The following is a 26,367-nucleotide window of genomic DNA, read 5'->3' as shown; positions in this document are numbered from 1 at the left end:
GGGGTACTTCTAGTCATTTTAACAAAGTTACAAAGTCTTTCAACAATAAAATTCTTTCTATTACAAGGCCCTGACTAATATTAATATCACTATGTATTACAATATTCCATCCCTTCGCTTTAACATCAGAACATGCTAAACTCAAACAGAGCTGGAGCTAAGATAACAAAGCTGCCTGGCCTGTCTGAGCCCTACATCTTGTATTTAAGTTTAATCCAAATCTTTTGCAATAACATACATTCATTATAACTAACCAATTTATTAGTTACAAAATTCCAGGGCTATAGTCACAAACAAAAAGTATATACTCTGTTGGAACAAAAGAACAGATTACAAAGAGGAAGTCCCTGATATTCCTTTTGCAGGAATTGGGTATAACATAGCTGTGCCACACAGAATTTAACTCTCTAAATTATCAAGACAGTTCTTAACAAATCTTTATTTTTCACCTAGTACTTACTGCACAAATGGTCTTAAAGCATCACAGATCAGACAGGTATCTTCTTTCTATATTTGTTCAATAATGATACAAGAACATAGAACCTGGGGAGCACATGTTACATATCACACTTGGAAATACCAATGAGTAGGACTCCCCTTAACTAATGTTTTTCAAGCATCATAATTTTGTAGTTGACGTAACAACATGTTTTTGTTTAAACTTTTAATTAGACCAGAGATATAAATATAGACTAAAACCTAGGGATTGTCCGTTAACTAAAATTATAGACTATAATGTATTAAATGTACACTTGTAAGGAGAAGGTATCCATTGTTAAACAAAGAATAACATGGCTGTTTATTACTTACATTTTCTGATCAAACTATTATCAAAATATTCTTTGGATTTTACAGCTATTGGACTACAAAAGATCACCTCATTTTAATTTCCCAAGAGCAGTCAGTCTTATTAGTTCAAACACTGGTCTTCCACCTTTTGAATCATACATCATATCCAGTATGTAAGGTCCTAATTAAGTTTGATGGTATCTGCTCAGTGTTTAGAAGATAATTTACATCACAGATCCAACACATCTAACACTTTGGCACAGTTTGCCTCCTTTGATCAGGAAAGGCTCATAGCTGAGATTGCATAAACAGTGAATTATAGCTCATCCCTTATGAGGAGACCCTTTATGTTCAGGACTTGAGTCAGTGACAGGATGTTACAAAGCACTTTCAGTTGGACTTTGTCATATCCACTTAAGGTGACTTACAATGTCATTATTATTTAATATCTTTTGTAGAGATGTATTAAACTGTTTGGCAGAGAGTTACTCTAAATTGTGAGGTAGGCTCCTTTTAATAACACTCAGACTATTTCTAATACCTGCTTGTTTTACAAAATTATTAAAGGTACATTCAGAAAAACGGAACAATTTGTGCTAGGGTAGTTCCCTAGTTTTTTGCCAGTCAGATTCTATGGAACAAGCTTCTTCTTCTTCTTCTTCTTCTTCTTCTTCTTCTTCTTCTGAACAAGTCTCTCAAAAATACTGGCCTGTCACAGATGCACATGGGCCATGATCAAATGGGAAAAAATACACCAAAAGTTGTGATTCTTTTTTACAATTGTGTCATTATCTACCCCAATCTGTAGTCTCAAAATCATAATCATTCCCATCTCCTTGAATGGCCCAACCTTTCCACCTGCAGGACTACCACTTAATCCTCATACTCAGCTACTTATTGTTATTTTTGGGATATTCTTCTTCTTCTTGGACTGAGCCATCGATCAACAGATCTCATCTTCTATGAAGCCTTTGATGAGAGACTAAACCAATCCTTGATTGGCAGAGCCGATTAAAGATGTCACATAAAAAACCCGCAGGCGTTGTATGTTTCTTTCAGATCCTACGCTTTTCCTGTAATGCTTGGATATGCTGACTCTCAAAGCAATTAAGAGCCTGTACAGTGGTTTGCCACCAGGATAATCTGTCCTGAACTAGAGTTTCCAGATCATTGGGAGATATGCTGCATGACTTCACATTGGCCGTTAAGATGTCCTTATAGTGCTTATACTGATCACCGATAAAGTGCTTTCCATGAGCAAGCTGGCCATAGAAGACCATCTTTGGTATTCGTGTGTCATCCATCCTCATAACATGACCTATCCAACCAAACTGTTTGTTCATAAGCATTGCTTCCATGCCCATAACACCACACATATTAGGACCTCCGAGTTAGGAATTTTGTCCCACCAACTCATGTAAGCAATCTTCCTCAGACAATGCATATGGAATTGATCAAGCTTCAAAACATGGCAATGATATATGGTCTTGGACACTCCATGTAGTGTTAGCAGGGCCTTCCCTTTTACCTCATCTTTGTACAAAACTCTATCAAAAGCCTCTTTGAAGTCTACAGTTGTTGTAGTAAGTTTGTTATATTTCTACCAATTTAATTTCTGTCCTACATGATCTATTGTACTTAGTCCTCAGCTAAATCTTATTCCTCACCAAGTATCTCTTTCCTCTCCTGTTCAACATCTTGATGAATGCTTCTCCTGAATATTCAACAAGTTGATTCCTCTGTAGTTCTTGAATTAATTTTATTTCCTTTTTAATAAATTGGTACTATTATCATTGTCCCTCATTCACTCAGCACCTCTTTTGTTTATTTAATAGCTTATGCATCACCTCTACAATGTCACCTGCCTGCAGCCACTCTGTGGCTATGTTGATGCTTCATTATTTTGATAGCATCCAGCAGAAAGGGCTATTGGCAAGTTTTTAGAATGTGTGACATCCCCAAGAAATTGATCAGGTTGATAGAAAACATCCACAGGAAATCATGAAGTGCTGTAAGAGTAGGCAAGAAGTTGATGGAATGGTTTGTGATGAACATAGGTATGAGACAAGGATGAATGCTATCAACAAAATCATTCCATTTGGCACGGGAAGCAGTAAGGGTTCTAACACTGAGAAATGAAGTGGGAGGAGTCATGTTATGTGGGAGGACAGTGAGCAATCATAGCTTCACAGACCATCTTAACCTCATAGCATTGACTAAGGATAATTTACAAAAAATATATGACAAGCTAGGCCACAAAATTTGGACAGAATATCAGTATGGAGAAAGCAAAAATTATAAAAATTGGAACACATGAGGAATAATGATAGAGACAAAGAACTAGAACAAGTAGAAAATATTGTGTAGCTTGGAGGAGTACTATTGCTGAATAATAAGAACTGAGAAGATGCCATAAAACAATTAAGAAGATGAATACTAATCCCCACAACTTTTGGGAAAACTCTGCAAGATCTGGAAGGCAAAAGAGATTTTAATAAAAATAAAAATACATGTACATGAGACAATGTGCTGATTCTGCTGTATGTACTGTAATGCTACAATAAGAGGAAAGCCAATAAACTAAAAGTAACTGACATATAACTGACATTAGAAATGAACTGGCTAAGGCAGGAATGGGGAAACTCTGGCCTGCTGGCTGCAAGTGGTTTGGTAGGGTTCAGCACTTGCGGGAGAGCAGAGGGTTTGTTTGATTGAGCATCCACACTCATAGTCCCCCAATGGCTACATCTTGTCACAATAAGTCAATGGGAGCCACAGGAAGTGATGGCCCAGCCTGCACTACTTCCCCCTAGCTCCCATTGGCTAGGAATGGTGACAGAACCATGTGAAAAGCATAGTGGATGTGGATCACTAATGAGGTGGCTTCTTTTGTAGTAATTCCAGCAAGATGCAGCAGATGTGTCTAGTATATCTAGAGTAGAATTTCACACAAAGCTATTGAACTGCATTATACTCGATAAAAAGACAAGCATTTGGCTATTTTGGATCTGAAATCTCTTCTGAGGAGACCATTGCAATTAGTCAGGAGAGGTCAGGATTTACTGCCACGGTATCCTCACAGGTCTCTGGTTTCAATGAAGATAACCAGAAGGCTGCTTGTGTGTGTGCTCAATGATATGTACTGTGTCGACTTGTGCACTTAGTCTCAAGAGCAGACCCCAAGAGAGCCCCCAAAGACCACAAATTAGATAAAGATTGAAGGTGACTGGCCAGGTTATTGTTAAGTGAAGTACAATAATGGTTGTCAGTAGACTGTACTGAACCACTAACAATGGAATGACTCAATAATGGGAAATTTTCACTGTCCTCTAGGTCATCCAAAGACTGTCCCCACAAGATACCGCAGGTCCACTACACGTACTAACAAGTTACACATCACTGCTGATGTTTCAGGATGCTACCCTCTGACATGGTCAAGTTACCACCCTCTGACGCTTCTTAGATACCACCCATATCACCGTCCCTTATGGTTTGATTAGAACATTTCTATCCGTCATGCTGTCATTTTAGACCCTTTCCTAAACCTGGGTCAGTATCTGTGGGGAATGTGGCTACCAAGGTCTTCTATTAATGAGCTGCTGGTACCATGTGCTTTCAACTTACAACCAGTATTAATTACTGTTCTACATCTGGGCCTGTTACCAATTAGTGTTTTGCACTCAGACCTGTTCGTGCCAAGTTCTGTGAGCAAGGGCCTGTCTCTGGATCACAGCTTAGCTTTGCATTATATAGCCATGTTTTGTTTGTGGTTTTCTAGGACTCAGGCCTCTAACCAGGACTGTGCTACATGGGCTTATGTTTTAGGCCTTCATCTTACTAAAACCATGAAAATTGTACTACTTTTCTTGTTAAAATCCTTTACTGTTCAAATCCTATCTTCAGAGTTTGTACATGAAATTATAAATCAAAATACATTAGGATGTATTATTAACTTTGCGTCTACTTATCTCTCCTCCTAAAATAATTAGCAGATTCTGGTGCCCAACCCTCTACATAATTTTTCCAATTTTTATAGAGTGAAAATCCTTTAAAGATTGTCTCAGAGATGCACAATTGTCCGAAATGTTACATTTTCCATAGGAAACCTTTATTTTTTCAACCAGAACTATGAAAAAAAACCCTTGTAGTCTGACAAGTCAGTAACAACTACACCGCTGTAGATACAGAAGCAAGTAATTGTTTTGTGGCTCAGAGGAGCGTTATTAAATGTTAGTCAAATTCTCTTCTCTTGATGTGTCCTTTTCTAAAGGTGTATAGTACTGTTACTCAATACTGTATTTTTATATCTCGATCTACTTTTGATCAAGACGTTGTCCCTTATAAGGGAAATCTCCATACTCAAATTGGATGATTTTGAAGTTCAAAGACTCAGACTTTATTTGTCAAAAGATTAAATTTCTAATGGAGTGCTAATGAAGAAATTCACTAAAATAGCTCCATCTTAGAGCATTGTGATTTGTAATGGATATTTTGTAATATCAGACAGCCTATTTACTCAGGCTTTCTCCTTCCTGAGTTATTCATAAACCCAAACAAAAACAATATTTTAAATGGAAAATGTTTCTTGTCACTAACACAAAACATCATTAAAACATCTAGCTGTTTGGATTAATGACCCACTTCTATGAAAGAGAAAAGAAAACAATGTAATGTGGTGTGTGGAAAAGAGAAGTACTGAAGAACTGGTAATGAATACAATGAAATCCTCAGGGGCTCCTTAAAGATCTGCCATTACTTCTACAGAAGAGCAGAAGGAAGGAATTTTGTGGGATAAGCTGCTTTACAACTCAATTGCCCACTCTCACCAATTGTAGAGTAAGATGAAAATTCACCAACAGGAAAAACTCAGACATTTTGAATGGGCTTTAAAAACATTAAGCCTGTTATAGGCAATTTTGAAAAGTACTGAACTTCTCATAATTGTATGTCTTTGAAAATATTTTATGTAATGTGCCACATTATTCCTCAACTAATTCCAAAGTCAGGTTACACCAGGGATGATTTGGCTCAAGATGTACTGAAAATCAGGATTTACCTTTTACAGATATCCTTCAGAGAAACATGCCATATGAGATAGAGAGGGGGAAAAAAACAAGAAAGCCTCAGATAAAAAAGATAATCTTCCTTCCAAGAAGAAAATGGGATCTTTAAGCTCTGGGGAGCTGAGAATACCCAGGGGTTGATACATAGTTGTATTTACTGCCACAGGTCTGTATTCTGTGAGCAAGTGAAAATGGAATTGTACAAGGTGAGGTGACAGTTCTGTATCTCTATCACATTCATCTTAAAGTACAGTAGTAGATGATTTAGTTATGATTTTTTCTGTAGTATCTCTGGACTTAAACTTGTGAGTACCTCTGTCTAAATCAGGGATAGGGGACTTTTGGACCATAGAGTGGACACAGTTCATGAGGATTAGCCATTGGTGGGCTGCCAGACACTTTGTTTACCTAACCATCCAGAGGCAAAACTGTTTCCAGTTCCCAGTGGCTGTGGTGCACCGTGCCCTGCCAATGGGATCTGTAGGAAGCTGTGTGGGCTGGGCTACTACTTCCCACAGCTCCCTTTGGCTGGGAACAATGAACTGGAGACACTGGGAGCTGCAAGCAGCTGTGTCTGTGAACAAAGTTTCTGGTGGCCCACCAGTGGACAACTCTGACAACCTGTGTGAGGATGGCATGCCAGACAGTCCCCTCTCCTATCTGGTCTAAATAAATGAATTTTAAAATGGCTTTAGGAGGGCTCCCCCAAAGAAAGGGATGAATACTTGGTAGCAGAATCACACACATAAAGCACTGTGAGGTGATACATAAATATTCACATTATTTGGCACATATTGTAAAATAGCAAAAGGTAGGGCCCAATCCTATCCTTAGGCCTGTTTGCAGACAGTATAAACCTTAGACAGAGGAGATATACTTCAGGTAGATTTCCCCCTTCTGCTTAGAAAAGTAGTATAGGCACTTCCATGTTATGATTGTGCCCTTCACCCAAGACTTTCTGGCAGGTGTTTTGCCAGTCATTTCCTCAAATACAGGTTAGGGGAGAAATGGATGGACTAGGTATTGCACCAATTACACTCGTCATCCTCCACTCTCCGGGCTATATTATCATTTCATAGATTCCTCCTGACCCAGGTCCATGCTACCATTTCAGATGAAAAAGACCTATAATATCCCAAAGGATTGACGGTCAGACCCATAGATTATTATGGTGGCAAATCATAGATCTCAATGTAACAATAAAGTCTCTACAAGGAAAACTAAGAAGAGATTCCATCCACAACCACTATTTTCTCTAGGGTTTTCTTGCATGGGGGAAAGTATGGTAATCAAGTCTTTAACTGATAAATTTAGATCTGTTTTGCGATGATGCAACTTTACTTCAAATAAAGAACATTAGACGATAAACGTCATGGAAAAAGAGGCAGAACCCACTGAGATCAACTTTCAATACTATAAAACTGTTTTCATTCTCTCTTTCTAGTGCCCAGTAGCAATAAAGTTGAAGAGAGATCATAAAAAAAAAAACCATGGATTTTTTTTCAGTGCCCCCTGCCCTGCTATTTTGCTCATTTCTCAACATATTAGATACTATAGTGAAACAACTTTGTATTCCCTTTGTTCCTTTTGGGGGAAATGCTGTCTATAAAGTTGTACATTCACAGTGTTATAGTTGTATTATTTCTATACCAGTACCCTGTAACTGTACAAGGAAATATTTATAAATACTTCCATTATCATTCCACAGTATTTAGATTGATATAAAAACTTTAGAAATCTTAAGATATCAGAAAAACCAGTATGTCACAAAAATCTATTTATTAGTATAAAAAAGAAACAAATAATCATCCTATTAATAAAATAAATATGATAGGCAGATTTGTCATATATTTTCATCTATATCAATCTTCACTCTCTGATATTTGTGCATAACAAGATTTTCAAGGTTTGTTTGTGTTTTTATATATTTATGATTAATTTCCTCATAACAGTTTACCACAATCAACTTTTTAAAAAAGATTACCAAGGAAAAAATAAAAACATTAAAGGATTGTGGAAACAAATTTAAATACAGAGGTTTCCAACTGAAATATGCATTCTGTGATACAATTTAGATATTCTCTTTATAGACGCATAGATAGAATAAGCAATAAGTTGATTGTGTGCAATCTTGCCTAGTGAAATGCATGCACAAAACAAAGAGTAGGTTGTGTTTATCCTGAAATAAGACTGCTGGACTCCAATTCAAACTTTATGACCATCAAGACATGGAAGATAAGAAATTACTCCTAACACGGGGTGGCTGAAAAACAAAAGTGTTCTGCCATAAAACTCAGTTTTGAAAAAAAGTGGCAGCCATGTTTATGCTAATGAAGCTTGGGATATTTAAATCCCTGCTTCATTAGCAATTTCGATGTGCCTAATCTACATCTCTCTGTCAACAGAGAGGTGCAGTCTAGACACACCCTAATACACAAAGCAGAGCACATCCAAGCGCCTCAAGCATAGTCTCCCAGAGTACGTCTAGACTACAGGGTTTTGTCAACAGAAGTTTTGTCGACAGATACTGTCGACAAAGCTTCTGTCGACAAAGAGCATCTAGACTACATTCAGTTCTGTCGACAAAGCAAAATGCTTTGTCAACAAAACCCTGTAGTCTAGACACAACCCTACATGCAATAACACCTTCTGTCGACAGAACGCTGTCGATAGAAGGCGTTATGCCTCGTAAAATGAGGTTTACCAGCATCGACAAAACTGCTGAGTTCTGTCGATATTATGTCGACAGAACTCAGCGGTAGTGTAGACGCAGGTATAGTTTTGTCGACAAAACTCTGTAGTCTAGACACACCCCCACAGTTGTATAAGAAGTCTCAAGGCTTCCCCTATGCTGAATAACATCACACTGGGCTAGTGAACAGGAGGGGTTACTTCTGAATCAGGCAGAGTGCTGGTTTTCTGTGAGAAAAATATGTAATGTTTGCCTACTAGTTCTACAGGCTAATCATCTTACTATCTCTACATTATTTTATAATTTTTATTTGGTTTGCTACATCCATTGGCCCCTACAAATGAATTACCAGCAGGTATTGAAGCATGCAAGCTACCACTGGATGCTAAGATATGTCACTGTTGGAAGGAAGGCAGCTGGGACACTAGGGGTATGTCTAGACTATACCCCTCTGTCATCAGAGGGATGTAAATTAGACATACCGAATTTGCTAATGAAGTGGGACTTTAAATATCCCATGTTTCATTAGAATAAAAATGGCCGCCGCTTTTTGCTGATGTGGCACTTTGCCAGCAAATAGCAGCAGTCTAGACCGGGGTCAGTCAACAAGGAAAGCCTTATGACCAATCCCTTATGCTTTGTGCAATGAGATTTACAGGATCAGTCGGAAAAGGCTTTTCTTGTCGACCAATCCCCATCTAGACTGCCGCTTTTTGCCGGCAAAGTGCCGCGTCGGCAAAAAGTGGTGGCCATTTTTATTCTAATAAAACATGGGATATTTAAATTCCCACTTCAGTAACAATTTTGGTATGTCTAATTTACATTCCTCTGGAAACAGAGGGATGTAGTCTAGACATACCCTAAGGGAGTTAACCATCTGCTTCTCTGCAAAGAAGAACCTGCAAAGGAAAGAACATGGTATGTCACCAACAGCCTTGCTAGCTCTTCTTCTGCCTAAACCTGTGGACCCTGCTGCCAGATAAGTATTCTGACCCCAGAGGCATCCAATCAGATTCCGGTCTTAGTTGCTAGAAATGTAGGCTGCATGTCCATGGTGGCAAAAGCCAGACTGGGAAATTTAGCCAGTATGAGAGATCTGTTGGTGGGAAGCAACTATGGGAAGCAACTATGAAAGCTGCAAGAGGAGATGGCTCATCATTGTAATGTTTGGGGTCAGACATTGGCAGAATGAGAGTGGAAAACTCTTGGATGTAGGATGTTATCCAGCAACAGATGAATGAAGCAGTACCAGACAAGAAAAATTGGTAGTTATACGGGAAGAAAACTGGCTCTAGGACACCTTGGGCATCAGATAGTGCTCCACCCTTTACACAGGTTTCCCATCCATAGAAGTATGCTGCATTGGCAACAGGAGGTGAATAGCAAACCCAGTGACTGAGTAGGAGGAGATACCTGTCTCCCAAGGCTGGGAAGACAGTCACCACACGCAGGCACAGGAAATGCGAGGCACTATTGGTTGTGAACTCTGTTCTGAGGGAAAGAAAGGCCTGATGATCTGATTTTATGTACTGATAGGTATGCTGCCTGTCTAGATCCCATGCCTAAGATGTTATAGTAAGTTTGCCAAGGCTCATCCATACTCCTGATTACCACCCTGTGCTATTTATCTATGTGGGTTCTAATGAAACTAGCAGGTATTAACCTGAGCTTATCAGCACTTACTTCAAGGCTCTGGGAGTATTGTGAAAGAGTCAGAGGCACTGGCTATGTTCTCATCCAGGCTCCCAGTTGGGGGTAAGGACCCAGGCAAAGACAAACACATTCTAGGGAGGAAAACATGACTGTGCTGATGCTCTCAAAAGGAGGGCTTTAACTTCTTCAATCCAGGGATGCTGTTTTTGTGAGAAAGTCTTGCCAAATAGGGGAGGAGCATCTTCACTTACTGACTCACCAACTTAGTGAGGAGAGCATTAAGTGAGGCTGAAAGTGGGCAGGTGAAATTTACAATGGGGTGACAGGAGCAATATGAAGGAAATTGATGGGGGAAATTTACTCAATGTATTTAAGTATCCATACAGAAAAGCAAGTAATACAGAATGAACAGGAAAACTTAGGTGGGATAATTTCCTAACAGAATATATGTATTGAGGAATACAGCTTGTTCAGGAAGAATAAGCAAGATAAAAAGAGAGGTGGATTATGCATCAAACATATATACACTTGTATTGAGGACTAGAAAAATGTAAAAGGCAGACCAGTTGAAAATCGCTGGGTAAAGATAAATGAGTAAACAAATAAGGAATAAGGATGTCATCATGGTAGAAGTCCACCATGAAACATCAAATCAGGCAGAAACTGTGGAGGAAGCTTGTATAGAACAAATAATAGAACTTTCCATAACAGAAGACCTGATAGACATGGGTATTTTAGCTACCCAGACAGCTGTTAGAAAAGTAATTTCTAGTAAGTTTTCTGAATGCCTTGGGGAAAATTTATTTCAGAAACTTGAGGGAGTAAGGTGGACAGCCATTTTAGATTTGATTCTGAACAATATGATGAATTTGTAGTGAATCTGAAGATGGAAAGCAAGTTGGCAAGGAAAGTGATCATGAAATGACAGATTTCATGAGTCTAAGGAAAGGAAGAAGTGAGAGCAGCAGAATAAGGATTATATGCTTTAGAAACTGTGGCTATGTCTACACTATGGAACTTTATCGGGAAAAGGTACACAAATTGCACTCTGTAATTTGCGGACCTTTTTCCAATAGTTTTTTTGGAAGAGGCTTTTCTGAAATTTGGCCCATCTACCCTAGGCCAAATTTCGGAAAAAACACTATCTTTCAGAAGAGCCCTTCTTCCTCGTGGTAGGAGGAGAACAAGGGTTCCAAAAAAGAGCGTCTGCTCTTCCGTAAAAAAAAAACAAGAGCAGATGCATTCCCTGGTCCCAGTGACATTTTTCTGGGATACCTCTGGTATACCTCTGGTATCCTGGAAAAACCCTGTAGTGTAGACATAGCCTGTGATGCTTCCAAAAAAAGCAACAAAACAAAACAAAAAGGGATCTAGAAATATGACCTAAGGTGTAAGACTAAAAAATGTAAGTTTATTTAGTCTGGAGAAGAGATGATTAAGAGGGGACATGATAACATTTTTCAAATATATAAAACGTTCTCTCAAGTAGGGAAAAAACAACTCCAGCCATTGTTGAAGAGTCTTTTCTTCACACTGGTTCCAGGAAAGGGAAGAGACACTGAGTCCTCCATGAGCACAGCATTTTCATACAGGCTTAGCCTGTAATTCAGTTTTTCTTTGACACATTTGTCCATGCTCAAGAGATGCACCTAAGCAAATCAAAAAATACTCTTGTCTAAATATTCTCTAGAGACAGATTCTCTGTCTCTTTACCAAGGCAGAGAATAAACATGCTGCTATGTCAATTTAGGGAAGGCCACAGAATCCTAAAATAAGTGAATTGCTTCCAAAATCTCCTTTTAAAAAAAGATACTTACATCATCACTTTACAGTCTTTCAGTTGATTGGATTTTTGGATGAGTTTAGTAACTTGGCTTATAGGGGTTAAAGAACTTGCTCCTTTCCACCTTATCTTTGCACTATGGTCTGGAACATCATGCTATTTCTCCAATGTTCATATCAAGCTGCGTGGTCATCCCTGTCCAATTTCTCTTGTTTTCCCTTTGTGGGAATGAACGAGGTTCTCTCCTGCAGCAGATACTTACAACCAGAATAAATACACAGAACCCCACAAGGACTGAAGTCCCTGAAGACAGAATCATTGTGGTACTTTGTGCTCCCCACAGCACAACTCTTCTGGATGGCAATATTTTCTGTAGGTGGGAACTGGCATACAAAGACAAGCAGTTTTCTCAAGCAGTTTCCAGAGTTACAGCAAGAGGAGAAATTGCACAGTGAGAAAGAACATTTCCTATAATTATATCCTGCCATTCTGTTGTTTCTGCCACTTCATTTTTATGATGACTGCTCTGGCTTTCCCATCTCATTGTTGCTCATCCAAATCCCCTGATTTCAAACACACACACACAGAGACTGAGAGAGAAAGAGAGAGAGAGAGAGAGTGCACATAATTATGAATACCAAATCACAAGAAAAGAAGATAATTAGTTTGGACAAAAATAACTTCCAGTGACAAAGAACTAAAAAACTAGTAGACTGAATTGCACTGAAGTCTCCCTGGGGTTGCCAAATTACATTATAAAATAGCAATCTGAAACCATTTTTCATAAACTACTGTAATGTTAAATAGTTTTTGAAAGACAATGGCCCAAAGCCACAATCAACAAGAATATTATTAATTACTCAAATTGTACAGTCTTGTATTATGATGTGGAATAAAATCTCAGATATAGTTCAGCAGATAGTTGATTAACCTAGCACACCATCTTATATTTGGAGATGTTGCAATGCTTTCTAAGACCTATATTAGAAAAAATGAATATATAGCTGAATGATTGATGAAGTGCTGGAATTTGATGAAAATTTTTGTCACACATATTGTGAATGGTCTGCAAACCTTGTTCTGGAAATTACATTCTTTCAAATATTCCCAGGTTGTGCAAACAGCTAGCTAGGAGCTAGGTCGATTGCAATGGTCTGCCTGGGCCTTATTCCTACCTGCTCTGAATGGCACTTGTCAGACAAGCATATTTGACTTCTGGGCATAGAACTAAGTGCAAAGGCAGATAACCATAACCAGATATTTTATATAAGTGTGGATCTCTGTAGTCTGGACTTCAGTAGTCCAGCAACATCTGTGATCAGTCATCCCTGTGGCTGCTCTCAGGTTGATGCACTTATGGAGAAAAGCAGGGCCTCACGTTCAGTAACCTCTCCTCTGCCCTCCTAGAGCTTCCATACTAATGCAAATTGTTCATTTGCAGTGCTCAAACTGAAGGAGAGAAGGGGAGGATGCTTGGGGAAAGAGGCAGGGTGACTGCAGAACCATGCAGCTTGGAGCCAGGAGACAGCTGCCATACCTCTTCCTCTAGCCCTCCCCACCCCTTCTCTTAATCCCTTTTTGGTCAACACCAGCCCCTCTGCTCCTGCCAGAACAGGCCCCCTCAGACAGCTGTGGCAGAGAAGCCAACATTGACCTCTCCTGGTCCAGTAATTCCTTTGTTCAGGATCAGTGAGGTGCCAAGGGTGCTGGACTTGAGAAATACATCCTGTAGCTCCTTCTAGGTGCTACTCAGTACATAGCTTCTCTTCAGGCTTGAAGTGACAAGTTCCTCATGCGGATGTTTAGTTTTAATGAACACTGCATGCCTGAATACACTGTCTAGAATTGCTTTCCTTCCTAAATATGGCAAACAAGAGGTTATATTTTGAGGGATGAACATGGATTAGTGCAGAATGTTCAATACAGGAAATTTCATTCTCAATTGTAAAGAAAGGCTAGCAAATCAAATAAGACCATTAAATAGAAGCATTTGATACTGTATTGTAATTGGATGTTGGAGAAGATGCTAACTCAGTCTGGTATCCCAAATTATTCAATGTCTCCAGGATCATTATCATAGTTCCCCTAATAAGCCAATGGATCCTGAAGCTGACATAGCTATGTCACATCAGTTTCATAGTCAATAGTATAGAAAGGCATGATGAAGCCAGTTGCACATTTGACTGGCTTTCATTGCCTTACAAAATGGATCCAGTGCTAAATTTTTAGTTGAATAAACTGGAGATGATCTTTGAGTGTGCAGTCAGGAGAAATGTGAAATCTCAACCTGCAGGATTGTAGTCAAGAGAGCCACTGTGCCTTTATTGCTATTAGCCTCAATTCCCATTATCCTCATTGGAAACAGATGAGTCTGCACATTGCACAACATGTTGAGGATCAGACAAGATAAGACACCAAAATAAGCCTCGTGAAACCAGGTTTACCTGTGCCGATCAAGAAAGGCTTCTTTGTCGGCGCGTCGCGTCCAGACTACCCCGATCTGCCGACAAACAGCTGATCGGCAGAGCGGGGCAGCCATTTAAATTTAAATGAAACCACGATTATTTTAATCGCGGCTTCATTTCCCTCTGCCGATCTGGCTAATCTACATGCCTCCGTCGACGGAGGCATGTAGTTTAGACGTACCCTTAGTGTATTTCATGTATCAATTTCAATATCTCAGAAAGATTTATGGAATTATTTAAATACAATTGAAAAATGATAATCAAGCTTGAATTTGAAAGTAGAGAGATAAATTAGATCTATTTATTTTTATGGCTGATTATTGATAGTGGTATAACTGTATGTTAAGGATTAAATAAGTTACCGGGTTTGCTAATTGATCACAAAATGTATCAGAAATATTTGCAGAAGTTATAGATGCTTGGGACTGAAGCAACTATGCTTGGCAATGAAGAAATAAATAAATTTGCTATGAATAAGGCTGCTGTTCTCCATTCAGATGTGTAAGTTTAATGCTGATAAAAACCCCACTCAAGCAGTAAAACTACAATATAAAGATTAAAGTTACATGGTAAAATAAAGCACTTTGTGTCATGGTTCATGTATTTAGATTACTATTGTAAGAAGAAAGCTGAAAATAAGATGAAAATGTATGCTAGGTAATGAACTATATGTTATCATAGATTGTTTGAATAGTTAGGGAGAAAAAAAGATTTTGCAGAGACCTTGTTAGGAAAAAGAGAAATATCTGAAAGTGTTCACAGCACTAATGTGGGGCCTTGCCTACACAATACCATAGTTCAATTGTGTTTGTGATCACATCGTATTGTATGGGGAGTTAAAAAATTGGAAATATTGTGTTGTATGGGTTATTCAATGTGTTTTCTTTTTTCTTGGTTTGTCTTTGAACTTGCAAGCAATTTAGGCCAGGGCAGTCTTTCTTTTGTCACTTGCAAAGGACAGAACAATTATCGGTTAGTACAAAATAACAAATAGTCATACCAAAGTTGAATGTACACATGAAAAGCTATAGTAGACACCAGAGCTCTGCAACCTGATACAAACCCAGTGGGACTCAGCCCAGATATAAGTGTTGTCATTAGATCAGGTGTGAAAAACAAGTAGACCCATTTGGGGCTGGTTTGGCTCCCCTCGACATACTCATGGAGTTGCCATGGCTACTGCTGTGTTCCTCAATTCCATCAGCCCCAGACACCTTTCTACACTGTATGTGCTATGGAATGACTTTGCCGAGGAATTGCAACACCCCTCACACTGCAGCACAGAGTGCAGCAGGTGTACCAGACAGCCGGTCATACAGCCACTGTTGCACCCTTTGGGCTTGAGGTGGAGAGTCAAACCAATAGACAGGTGGTGGTGCCTATACAAGTTTGGGATTGGGATAGAAACATAGGCGTAGTTGGAGAAGGGTGGTGAGGCACTGGGGGGGAGGGACATAAGGGTTATATTTCACTGCCTCTCCTCACCCCTAATTTGTAAGAGCACAGAGCTGCCCTGGACTTGCTCTTCTTTGCCTATAATAGATGGGAGGAAAGGGAGCTCAGTTGTTCTCATGGTACTCCTCGCCCCCAACATGTTTCCAGCTCACTCAGTGAGTCCCTCTCCTGGAAAGTCAGTTCCAGGCAGGGAGTGGAGTGTGTGGGACAAAGTAGCTTCTTCTGTTGTGTGAGGGAGAGTGGCTGCTCTGGATTACTGACTGTACAGAAGGATACTGCCTGCTGGGTCCTAGTGTCGGTTGTTTTACACTTCTGTGTATGCTGGGATTCCTGCATCCCATTTTCTGTTACACGGTGAGTGCCAACAGTGGAGTGGGATGGGAAAGATGGAGTTGGAACAGTAGGGGCAGTGCGAAAAGTATGTGGGAGGGAAGAGAGGGAAATGGGGCACAGGATAGTGGTAAAAGAAAGGTGGGAAAATGGGGAAAAAGATGGAAATGGGAACGTGGAAAGGAAGAAGTAGCCCGGCATGTAGCAACCGCAGCAACTGCAGCAGCTAGAGCTCCCTTGTTATGTAGGCCCACCCCCCATTACTGGAAGTGCAGGTACCACTCCAGGTAGGGAGAGACAGCAAGGATTTGTACATACACCCGCACAATATTGCTGTTAATATTTATAGTGAGAAAATAAATTGACCCTCTCTGGCTCTGTTTGGGTGGGCTTGTTCCAGTTCAGCTTTGCTCAGGCTTACAAAATACCCCTAGAAGTTTTCTAGTTGGCAGTTGTCAACTTGTAGAATTGTTGCTTGTTCAGAGAGGCAGAGTAAGGGAAAGTAATGGGAGAAAATCATTGTTATTGCTTTAGGCCCCAGGTTAGCAAATATTGCTTAATTTTATCTATGAGAAACTCCACTGAACTCAATGGGTATACTGATTACTTAATTACTCCTAAGTTACTCCTGGCTGTTGGCTCTAGCCAGTTCCTTAAAGGAGTGGAATACTGCTTCCCATATCTTGAGTGCATCAGAAACTTGCCAGGTCTTAGGGCAAATTCTACCTTCTGCCCTTGTCTATATTGGAGAGAACATCAGGACAATTTTCAAATGACTTCACTATCACTTTTGGTCCACTCACCTCCCCTTGTCCATATATTCTAGCTAGAGGGGCACTGCCTGCTTAGCAATCCAAGGAAATCTTCAAGATCTTTGGCCATATTTTCATTTTCATTACTACCATACATAGAGAACAAGAGTTGTGTTCTCCAAAGTCATATGTAGCTTATTTGGCAAAAACACTCTTTCATAGTCCTCAACACATTGTTGAGTCCAGACAAACTATGCATCATGTAAGGCAATCATTCCAGCTGCACTGGAAGTAACCAAGAGCACCTGATTGGCACCATTGGTAACTTGTATAAGGCAGTCTTCTAATCTGTTTGTGAACAGCCTCCCAGGAAACATTAACAGGAACATGTTTCATCTCCCATCCAGCCTAATGACCTGCTTGGGTTTTGAATGACGACAGACTGCATTATTTTTCCAGTGCTCTTCAGAAAAGGACTTATGAGAACTCATTTTCTATCCAGGAGTTGAAAATGAATTTGAACTGAGGTAGCTTTAACAAACTCTAGAACTTGAGAACAAACTGCTTGAGAATAAACTTAAAAAACAACAGATAGTCTTGCAACACCTTAGAGACTAACAAAAAATGTAAATGGTATAATGAGCTTTCATGGGCACAACCTGCTCCTTCAGATGAATGGAGTTAAGGGTCCAGGGGACAAATAAATAGCAGAGAAACAGAGGGGTATGGGGAGGGAAAGAGAAGGGAAAATATACTGTTAGTTAGAGTGTCCATGGTAAATAAGGCTGATAGAGTACGTTCTAAGTACTCTAAGTATTGGTGCTTGACTTTTTATGTCATTATGGTGTGGAATGTAGTCGGCCATCCAGTTAAGGTCTTTGTTTAAACCTCTATTGCAGGTGTCAAACTTGTAAATAAAATCAAGTTTTGCAGCTTCTCTCTCCAGCTGGTTTTTTTAAATTACCTTGTAATAATAGTGTCACTTTTATATACATTAGTGAATTCCCAGACAAGTTAAAATGTATTTCTGTGTGTTACCATTTTTAATATCTAATTTGTGTCCATTAATCCTTTGTCATAGAGACTTTTCAGTTTGACCAATATACATGGCAGAGGGGCATTGCTGGCACTTGATGGTGTGGATCACATTGGTGGATGTGCAGTTACATGAGCCTCTGATGAGGTGTCTTATGTGGTTAGGTCCTATGATGATGTTGCTTGTATAGATGTGTGGACAGATGTGTGGCACCAGAGTTGATTGCAGGGGTGGGTTCCTGGGTGAGTATGATGGAGGAGTGCTAAGTGGTTACTTGAAAGAATTTCTTTGAGGTTAGGGGGTGGTCTGTCAGCAAGGACTGGCCTGTCCTCCAAGGCCTGAGAGAGTAAGGGGTCATTTTCCATTGTAGATTGTTAATATGCTGCAGGGGTTTAAATTGGGAGCTGTAGGTGATGACCAGATGGCGGCTGTAGTAAATGATGCTCCAGAATGAGCTGCAGAAAATGAGAGAACATATGGCTAAACATGTAGAAGAATACATACATGAGACTTACTAGCCTGCAGCTCTATACAGGAAAAAATGAGCAAGAAGTTATGAAACTCAGATAGGAAGAAAAAAACAACTCAGCTCCTGTAACCAGTTTATGCACCAGAAGGGCTATATGATGCTTCCAGAAGAGACAGAGATACACTATGGCTGTGTCTAGACTGGCCAGTTTTTCCAGAAAATCAGCCGCTTTTCTGGAAAAACTTGCCAGCTGTCTACACTGGCTGCTTGAATTTCCGCAAATGCACTGACTTCCTACTGTAAGAAATCAGTGCTTTTTGAGGAAATACTATGCTGCTCCCGTTCGGGCAAAAGTATAAAACTTTTGCGGAAAAGGGCCAGTGTAGACAGCTGAGATTTGTTTTCTGCAAAAAAGCCCCGATTGCGAAAATGGCGATTGGGACTTTTTTGTGGAAAAGAGCGTCTAGATTGGCACGGACACTTTTCCGTAAAAAGTGTTTTTGCGGAAAAGCATCCGTGCCAATCTAGACGCTTTTTTCCGAAAATGCTTTTAACGGAAAACTTTTCCGTTAAAAGCATTTCCAGAAAATCATGCCAGTCTAGACGTAGCCTATGAGCCCTTGTATATGCAATGAGATCGAAAACACAGAAAAATTCACTAGAAGGCTGGTATTTAACCAGGTGAGGGAAGTGATGACTTGAACGATCTAGCAGACATTTCAAAGGCAGATGTGTACCATCTATCAAAAGACGGCACTAATATGACGATTGTGTCTAAATTGAAAACTCTGGTTCTTTAGGGGCAGACCCAATTTACATGCTCCTCCTAGTGAAAATCAAGTCTTAGACAGACACTTCTAGACATCTTTGTGTATTACAATCACATACATTCATACTGTAATTACTTAATTACAAGCTGTCAGAAAATGATTGAAGTTATTTATAACATGTTTATAATTACATAATTTGGCATAATTACAGATATAAAAAGAGTACACAATAATTGGATAGAATTAGTTTTCTCAGTTTTCATGAAAAAAGGTTTACAATTAAGAAATGAGGATAAATGTTTAGTTCTTCTTAAGTAACAATGTGTTACTGCAAATCAGACAGAAAAAAACCACAGTTAGACTACTCTGAACAATGCTCGTGCTTACGTTATGTGGGGTCAGGGTCTTTAATATTTGTGAGGTGGTTTTCAAATGTATGTTGTCCCCTTATTTTTACATTTATAATTCTATTTGAAAAAAAAGATAGCTCCTGAAAAATGAATCACTGAACAATGTGCATGTCAAATCCTCCTCCACTGTGCACTCACCAGGCTAAGCTGCATCTTCCTCATAAGGAAGGACTGAGATAAAAACTGCAGGTGGGAGGAACATGAAAAGTTTACATACTGGACTTTGACTGCAGTCTGTCCCTTTTGAATAAATTTCTATTGACATCAATGGTGCTCCATAAAGGGAATGTCTGCGTTGCAACAGGAGATGTGATTCCCAGCATGGGCAGGCAAAGAATACCTACTGTGAACAAAAGTATAAAGGATGGCCCATTTGTTAGGGTGCCAGAGTCTGGAGACATTGACTTAGTTCCTTGTTCTGCCACAGACTTCTTGGGTGGCATCTAACCTCTCTTTGTGCTTCAGTTTGCCTTCTGTAAAATCAACAAAAGGGCACTTGGGTACCACACAAGGCCCTTGTGTGGATTCATATATTGAAGATTGTGAGGTGCTCAGTTACTGTCATAATAATGTCCATATAAACATCAGAGAGATGGACTCAAAAAAGCCTAATTCTTCAACAGTTCATCATTCTGGATAGTACTTTCACAAGCAATCCTATTTCTTATCTGGTGTGAGGAAGAGGTGCTAAGTCCAGCTCCCAGTTATGTAACGAATAGACATGACAAGAGGAATAAATGAGCAAAAATATTAGGTAAACTACACTATACAGTACTGTAGACCTACAAGATTTTTTTGCTAAATTAAACCAGGAAAGCCCTACTTCTTTCCCTCTATGCTCTTTGTCCTTCTGACAGGCAAAGATAAAGTGTCGGTGAGTTAAAATCACAGTTTAAGAATTAAAAGAACAGAAAACTGAAGTACTTATGCAACTGGTTCTATGGTGGGATGAAAATGCTTCTTCCCTTTCTTGAGAATGGTGGATCTCTCTACTTGATGAGGCAACGGCTAGAAGGATATAGTCCTTTATTCATATTCCCTTTTGTGGTATGCTTTACAATTTTTCATATAAGCTTCAATTAAATATCCTAATGATATATACTACTCTTAAATTGAATTAGCCTTTCCCTAACAGATATCAATTATTGCAGTAAATTAGCACAAATAGTAGAAAATTAACCAGCCGTATTATTAAATTTTTGTTTGAGATTTTTCTCCTTCAGAATGTCAGAATAATAATGCACATAAAGGAAAAATGAGCACCCATGTAAGCTTCCTTTCCATTTTTAAAATGCATATTGCATGAGCTTTTCTCTTAATCAAACACAATGTTTGATTCTTCTTCCGCTAATGTCAGTGGTAAAAATATCATTGACTTCTGTAACAAGATCAATTCTATACTGCATTTTTTTCATTAACCACAGATATCATGAAGTTTTCCTCGGGCAGTTTCTTTTGCATTCTTCTTTTGGTCAAGGTTTGCCTCTTCTTTCAAGTAGCCTGGATTTCAGTACCCTAATCCTGCAAGATATGTTTCCTCTGTCTCCTTTTTAAGTCTGAACTTCATGTTTCACATTTGTGTCATGAGACCTGATTCATTGCTCCAGCACTCTTCTCTATTTACTATGATCATAAGTCTCATCCTTGAAAGCCCTCATGATGGAATCAGGATTGAGTATTGTATGGATGGCCAATCTGTAAATCTCTGACACCTCCAAACCAAATCTCTGGGTACCTACAGATGAAACCTGGGTACAGATGATATCTCATGGCCGGAGTGGTTCCCAGCAGCACTATCTCAAGATCAGTTTGGAAGACCAATGCACTATCAGCAGTATTCTCTCTGCAGCCAACATCAGCAGGTCACGAAATACTAACTGTACTGGGGAGGCCACTATAAACATATGACTAAAACTCACCTTCTGAAACTAGTTCTCTTTTCTCAGTTAAGTCAGTGAAGAAAGTCTAAGAAAGGGCAGCAGAAGCTTTTTAAAGACATACTGAACGTGCACCTTAAAAGGGAAGCATTAACCAAAAAAATTGGAGGACTTGGTGGGGAAATGAACACAGTGGTGCTATACCATACACCAAGCGTCAGTGGACTTTGAGGAAAATGGATATGCTCATGAGACAGAGGAGCAGCAGAGAAGGAAAGAAAGGACTCAACACTCCAGCCAACAACTATGTCTCCTTCAAGATCAAATCTGTAATTTCTGTGGGCCACCTAAAAACTCACCAATGAACCAATGATCAGCTACATAGAAATGAAGGCTTAAATGCTGAACAGCTTCATTTGAACTAGAAGGTTGCTTCCAATGCCTGGGAAGTGAGTGGCAACCTTTGGAATTGAAGACTGGGAAGCTATCGGGGATTATGGGATATCAGTAGTGAACTCCTCACGACCAAGTTTGGTGACCCAAACTTAAGCTGCATCCACAATAAAAAATGCCAAGTCTGTCACCCATGGGACAGTAGGACTTGGCTTTTGACCTTGCCATCCTGAGCAAGATCTGGAGACCTGCTTATTGAAGATTTTTGCCCTAAGTCTGACTAATTTTTGTATGGATAGATAGGGGGATTGAACTTGAACCTTAGTTACAGCCCAGGCTTAATGTGGTGGGTAGACATACCCTACTGCTGTGTCTACACTGGCGTGATCTTGCGCCAAAGCAGCAGCTCTTGCGCAAAAATTTGCTGCCTGGCCGTGTGTTCTTGCGCAAGTAAACTGACGTTCTACTATATAAAATCAGGGCTTCTTGCTCAAGAACAATGATGCTCCCACTCAGGAATAAGCCCTCTTGCGCAACTGTTCTTGTGCAAGAGGCCAGTGTAGACAGGCAACATGAATTTCTTGTACAAGAAAGCCCTATGGTTAAAATGGCCATCAGAGCTTTCTTGCGCTAGAGAGTGTCTACACTGGCATGGACGCTCTTGCACAAAAGCACATGCCAGTGTAGACACTCTCTTCTGGAAGAGTTTTTGCACAAGAACTCTTCTGCAAAAGAGTTCTTGAGCAAGAAGCTGCCAGTGTAGACGTAGCATAAGAGTATGTCTACACTGAAGTCAGAGGTGTCATTGTAGTTCGGGATGGCGTACCCATACTGACTTTATCTAGTTAGAATGTCTAAAAATAGCAGCATAGACCCCGACATTGACTAAGAATGTAAACATGTACCCAAGTTCTGGGCAGGCATGTACAGCCTATGCTGAAGCTTGCAGCACAGTGATTTACTGTTATTTCTGTACAATATTAGGTAAGCCTGCATAAACTGTAGTAATACCACCAACTGCAGTGCAGGCATACCCTAACTATGCAGTGCAAATGTGTTCATGTCTTAATGCTAGCAAATGATAAAATATTATATAAAGGCTATATTGTACACATTATAAATACAAACTCACAACTGTAGAGTGAATTAGTCAATACACTCTCATTGTTTTACTTCTATTTTGATCTTCTCTTAAATTATATAATTATTTTAATTGTATTATATACAATTGATTATACAGTTTTCACCATAGCATCCATTGTTGCCTTTGCAAAACATCCATGTCAAGTATCCTGAACATTTTCTTTAAATTATCAATAGTGTCATTTTTCAAAAGCTGGTAGTTAACAATTAACATTAAAAATATTTTAAATTATGTGAATGCTAATCTGAAAGTTGAAAGGCAATGACTAAAAATTAGATTGTTTTACATTTGTAAAGTTGACTCAAAATGCTAATGCCTTCATGAGGGAAATTGTTATAAATCAGAGCCAAATGGAAATAAAGTAATGCATTTTGTTTTAATAGAAATCATAAAAAGCTGTGATTTACTTAGCAGTAGTTATCATTAAGAGATTTGCTGCTTCCTTTTTTGTTATTGAAATGCTTTAGACTCATTATTTGCACCTTCTTTGCTTCCTTCCAGGAGGAGGGTTCATTAATGTGCATAATTACTGCAGTTCAATTGAGTAGAACTATTTATTTTATAACAGGTTTATAAAGTGCCAATTACCAAAGTCTAAATAAAGCAAAGGTATTTGATTTGAAACTGTTATCTGAAAAAATGCGAGATATGTTCTTATTTATAATCAACTTTAATGATGGCTATAAATGTTCATTTTGCTAATTCAGCACCAAGAAAAAGCATTATAGCCAGGTTCTTATTAATTTACTATGGATCAACAAGAATGAGTTATAAATAAATTTCATAGGGATTTGAATGCAATGGAAGACTACAAAACAAAAGAAAACATATTTGCAGAATTATTTCCAGCTTTGGAGTGTTTTCCTTTACAGGCTACAAATCTGCTGAATGGCAAGTATTCTAGAGGCCTCTATATTCTGGAAAATTTTAAAATCAGTGTAGCTGAACTGGTTTTAAAACCAGTTCAAAAATTGCCCACATATAAATAAAAGGCAAATTCTGTCATTAAATACTTATAGGAATATCGTTCCTAATTAATCCAATAGGAATTGCATGGTCAATTCTGATAGAAGAATTATTAAAGGATATTCATTACTATTGTTGTTATTTATAGTAGTATCTCGAGATCTCAGGCAAAGTGCCCTATTTTGATATGCACAGTTCACATAATACAATTAAAAGGCAGTTCCTGCCTCAAAGAGTGGTGCCACGGTCTACTAGTTTAGGGGTTGAGTCTAACCTGTAATTACTCTGGTGAGTCTAAGATAGACCCGCCATTTGTCCACAGTTCATAGAACGCCTACTGCAGCCTCACAGATAGAGAAGCTTCACCTGGTGAAACTAGAGAAAGCAAATCCTTGACCCCTTTTGTTTCCTCCCATTTTGGGAATCCAGTTACTTCTTCATCTTCAGTAGAATGGGTATGTTGCTGTTTGGCTGGACAGAAGGGTGCAGCATAAGCCTATTGGCCCACACAAAGGGAGTAATTATAAGACCTTTCCTCTGTCTGGGGGGTACCTCTGCACCCTGGGAAAAATGGCAGCAAGAAGGCAGGCATCAGAGGAATATGCCATGGTTACACATGCCTGTGGTACGCCATATGGAGTTGGGCATGCTCCGGCGCACCAGGGTAACGAGCAGGTTCTAGGCCATAGAGGATTGGGGGAGTTCTCTCCACTGTCAAAAGTGGGAAGGGCTGGACAAGTCAGGCTAGGGGAAGAAGTTCCTACCATACTGACCTGGAAGAGAGCCCCTGAAACCGGCCTGTGGCAGCAGTGGATGAGTAAGTCTTGAAGGGGAGAGGAGTTGTTGATAAAGCTCTATCAAGAGGGAGTGAAAAACAGAGTGTTTAAAAAAATATACCTTATTCTCAACAGGCTTTCCAGCTAAGCATATCAAATAGGCTAATTTCTTGTAGTCATTATGCTCAATGTAGGAAAGGGGAAGGGAGCTTAATTCCACTGTAGGAGAAACTAAAGATTTCAATTTTTCATGAAAATGAGGAGATTCTGACACTCACAAAACCTTACATGGACATAGAGCATCCTTTTCACAATAAAACGGGTATGCATCTGTCACATGGAACAGAGAGGGTGAGCAGAATGCTGAAATCCCATCCAGAAAATCCTAAGTCTCTGCATGTCATAAAGCTAAGGATGGTTTGGTGAGGCAAACCTGAGGAGAGTTAAGGCAGGAGTTACATAGGAGTTACACGGTTGTTCTCTTAGGCTATGTCTAGACTGCAAGATACTTTCGAAAGAGCCTCTTTCGAAAGAGAGCGTCTAGACTGCACGCGGAACTTTCAAAAGAGCAAGCCGCTTTTTCGAAAGAAAGCACCCAGTGAGTCTGGATGCTCTCTTTCGAAGAAGCCCTATTTACATTCAAGAACGCCTTCTTTCAAAAGAAGCACTTTCGAAAGAAGGCGTTCTTCCTCGTGAAATGAGGTTTACCGCCGTCGAAAGAAAAGCCGCGTTCTTTCGATTTAATTTTGAAAGAACGCGGCTGCAGTCTAGACACAGGTGAAGTTTTTTCGGAAAAAGGCTACTTTTCCCGAAAAAACCCCTGAGTCTGGACACAGCCTTAGGTACTCTAGTCTTCAGTTAGAAAAGGGTTTTGGCTAAAATGTTCAAACAGTAACATCAATAGAACAATAGAATCCTCGGGTAGGATTCTATTGCCGAATTCATCTTTGCCCCATTAGAAACCCTGTTATTTGGCTTAGAATTTTTTATAAGTATATTCAAATTAACTTATTGACCATTGTGTGTGTTTAATACAACTTGGTAGGACTTCAGATAGGAAATAGACACTAACAGAGATTATTTAAGCACTCAAAAAACAATATGACCATGCAGATAAATTATGTTATCTATAGAAATAAAATCTTATTCTTCATCAACAGATCATTTTTTCCTAACTCAGGAAAAAATTTAGGCCACATCTACACTTCAGAGCTTTTGCACAAAAATGGCCATTTTTGCACAAAAATTCACTGAGCATCCACACTACAAGCGCATTTTTGCACAAGGAAAAAGTAAAGTAGATGGTCAGAAGACAGGGCTTTTTGTGCAAGAGTTCTTTCTCTTTCTACAAGGAATAAGTCTTTTTGTGCAAGAACTCTTGCACAAAAAGGCATGTGTAGATGGACAATGGAGGTTTCTTGTACAAGAAAACACTATTGGAAAAATCACAGGTGCTCTGATGGCCGTTCTGTGAATAGCCATCAGAGCTTTCTTGCGCAAGAGCATCTACGGACGTGCTCTTGCACAAAAACTTTTTGCGGAAG

Source organism: Pelodiscus sinensis, chromosome 3 (assembly GCF_049634645.1).
Source record: "Pelodiscus sinensis isolate JC-2024 chromosome 3, ASM4963464v1, whole genome shotgun sequence".
NCBI lineage: Eukaryota > Metazoa > Chordata > Testudines > Trionychidae > Pelodiscus > Pelodiscus sinensis.
Note: the sequence above shows the minus strand (reverse complement) of the source record.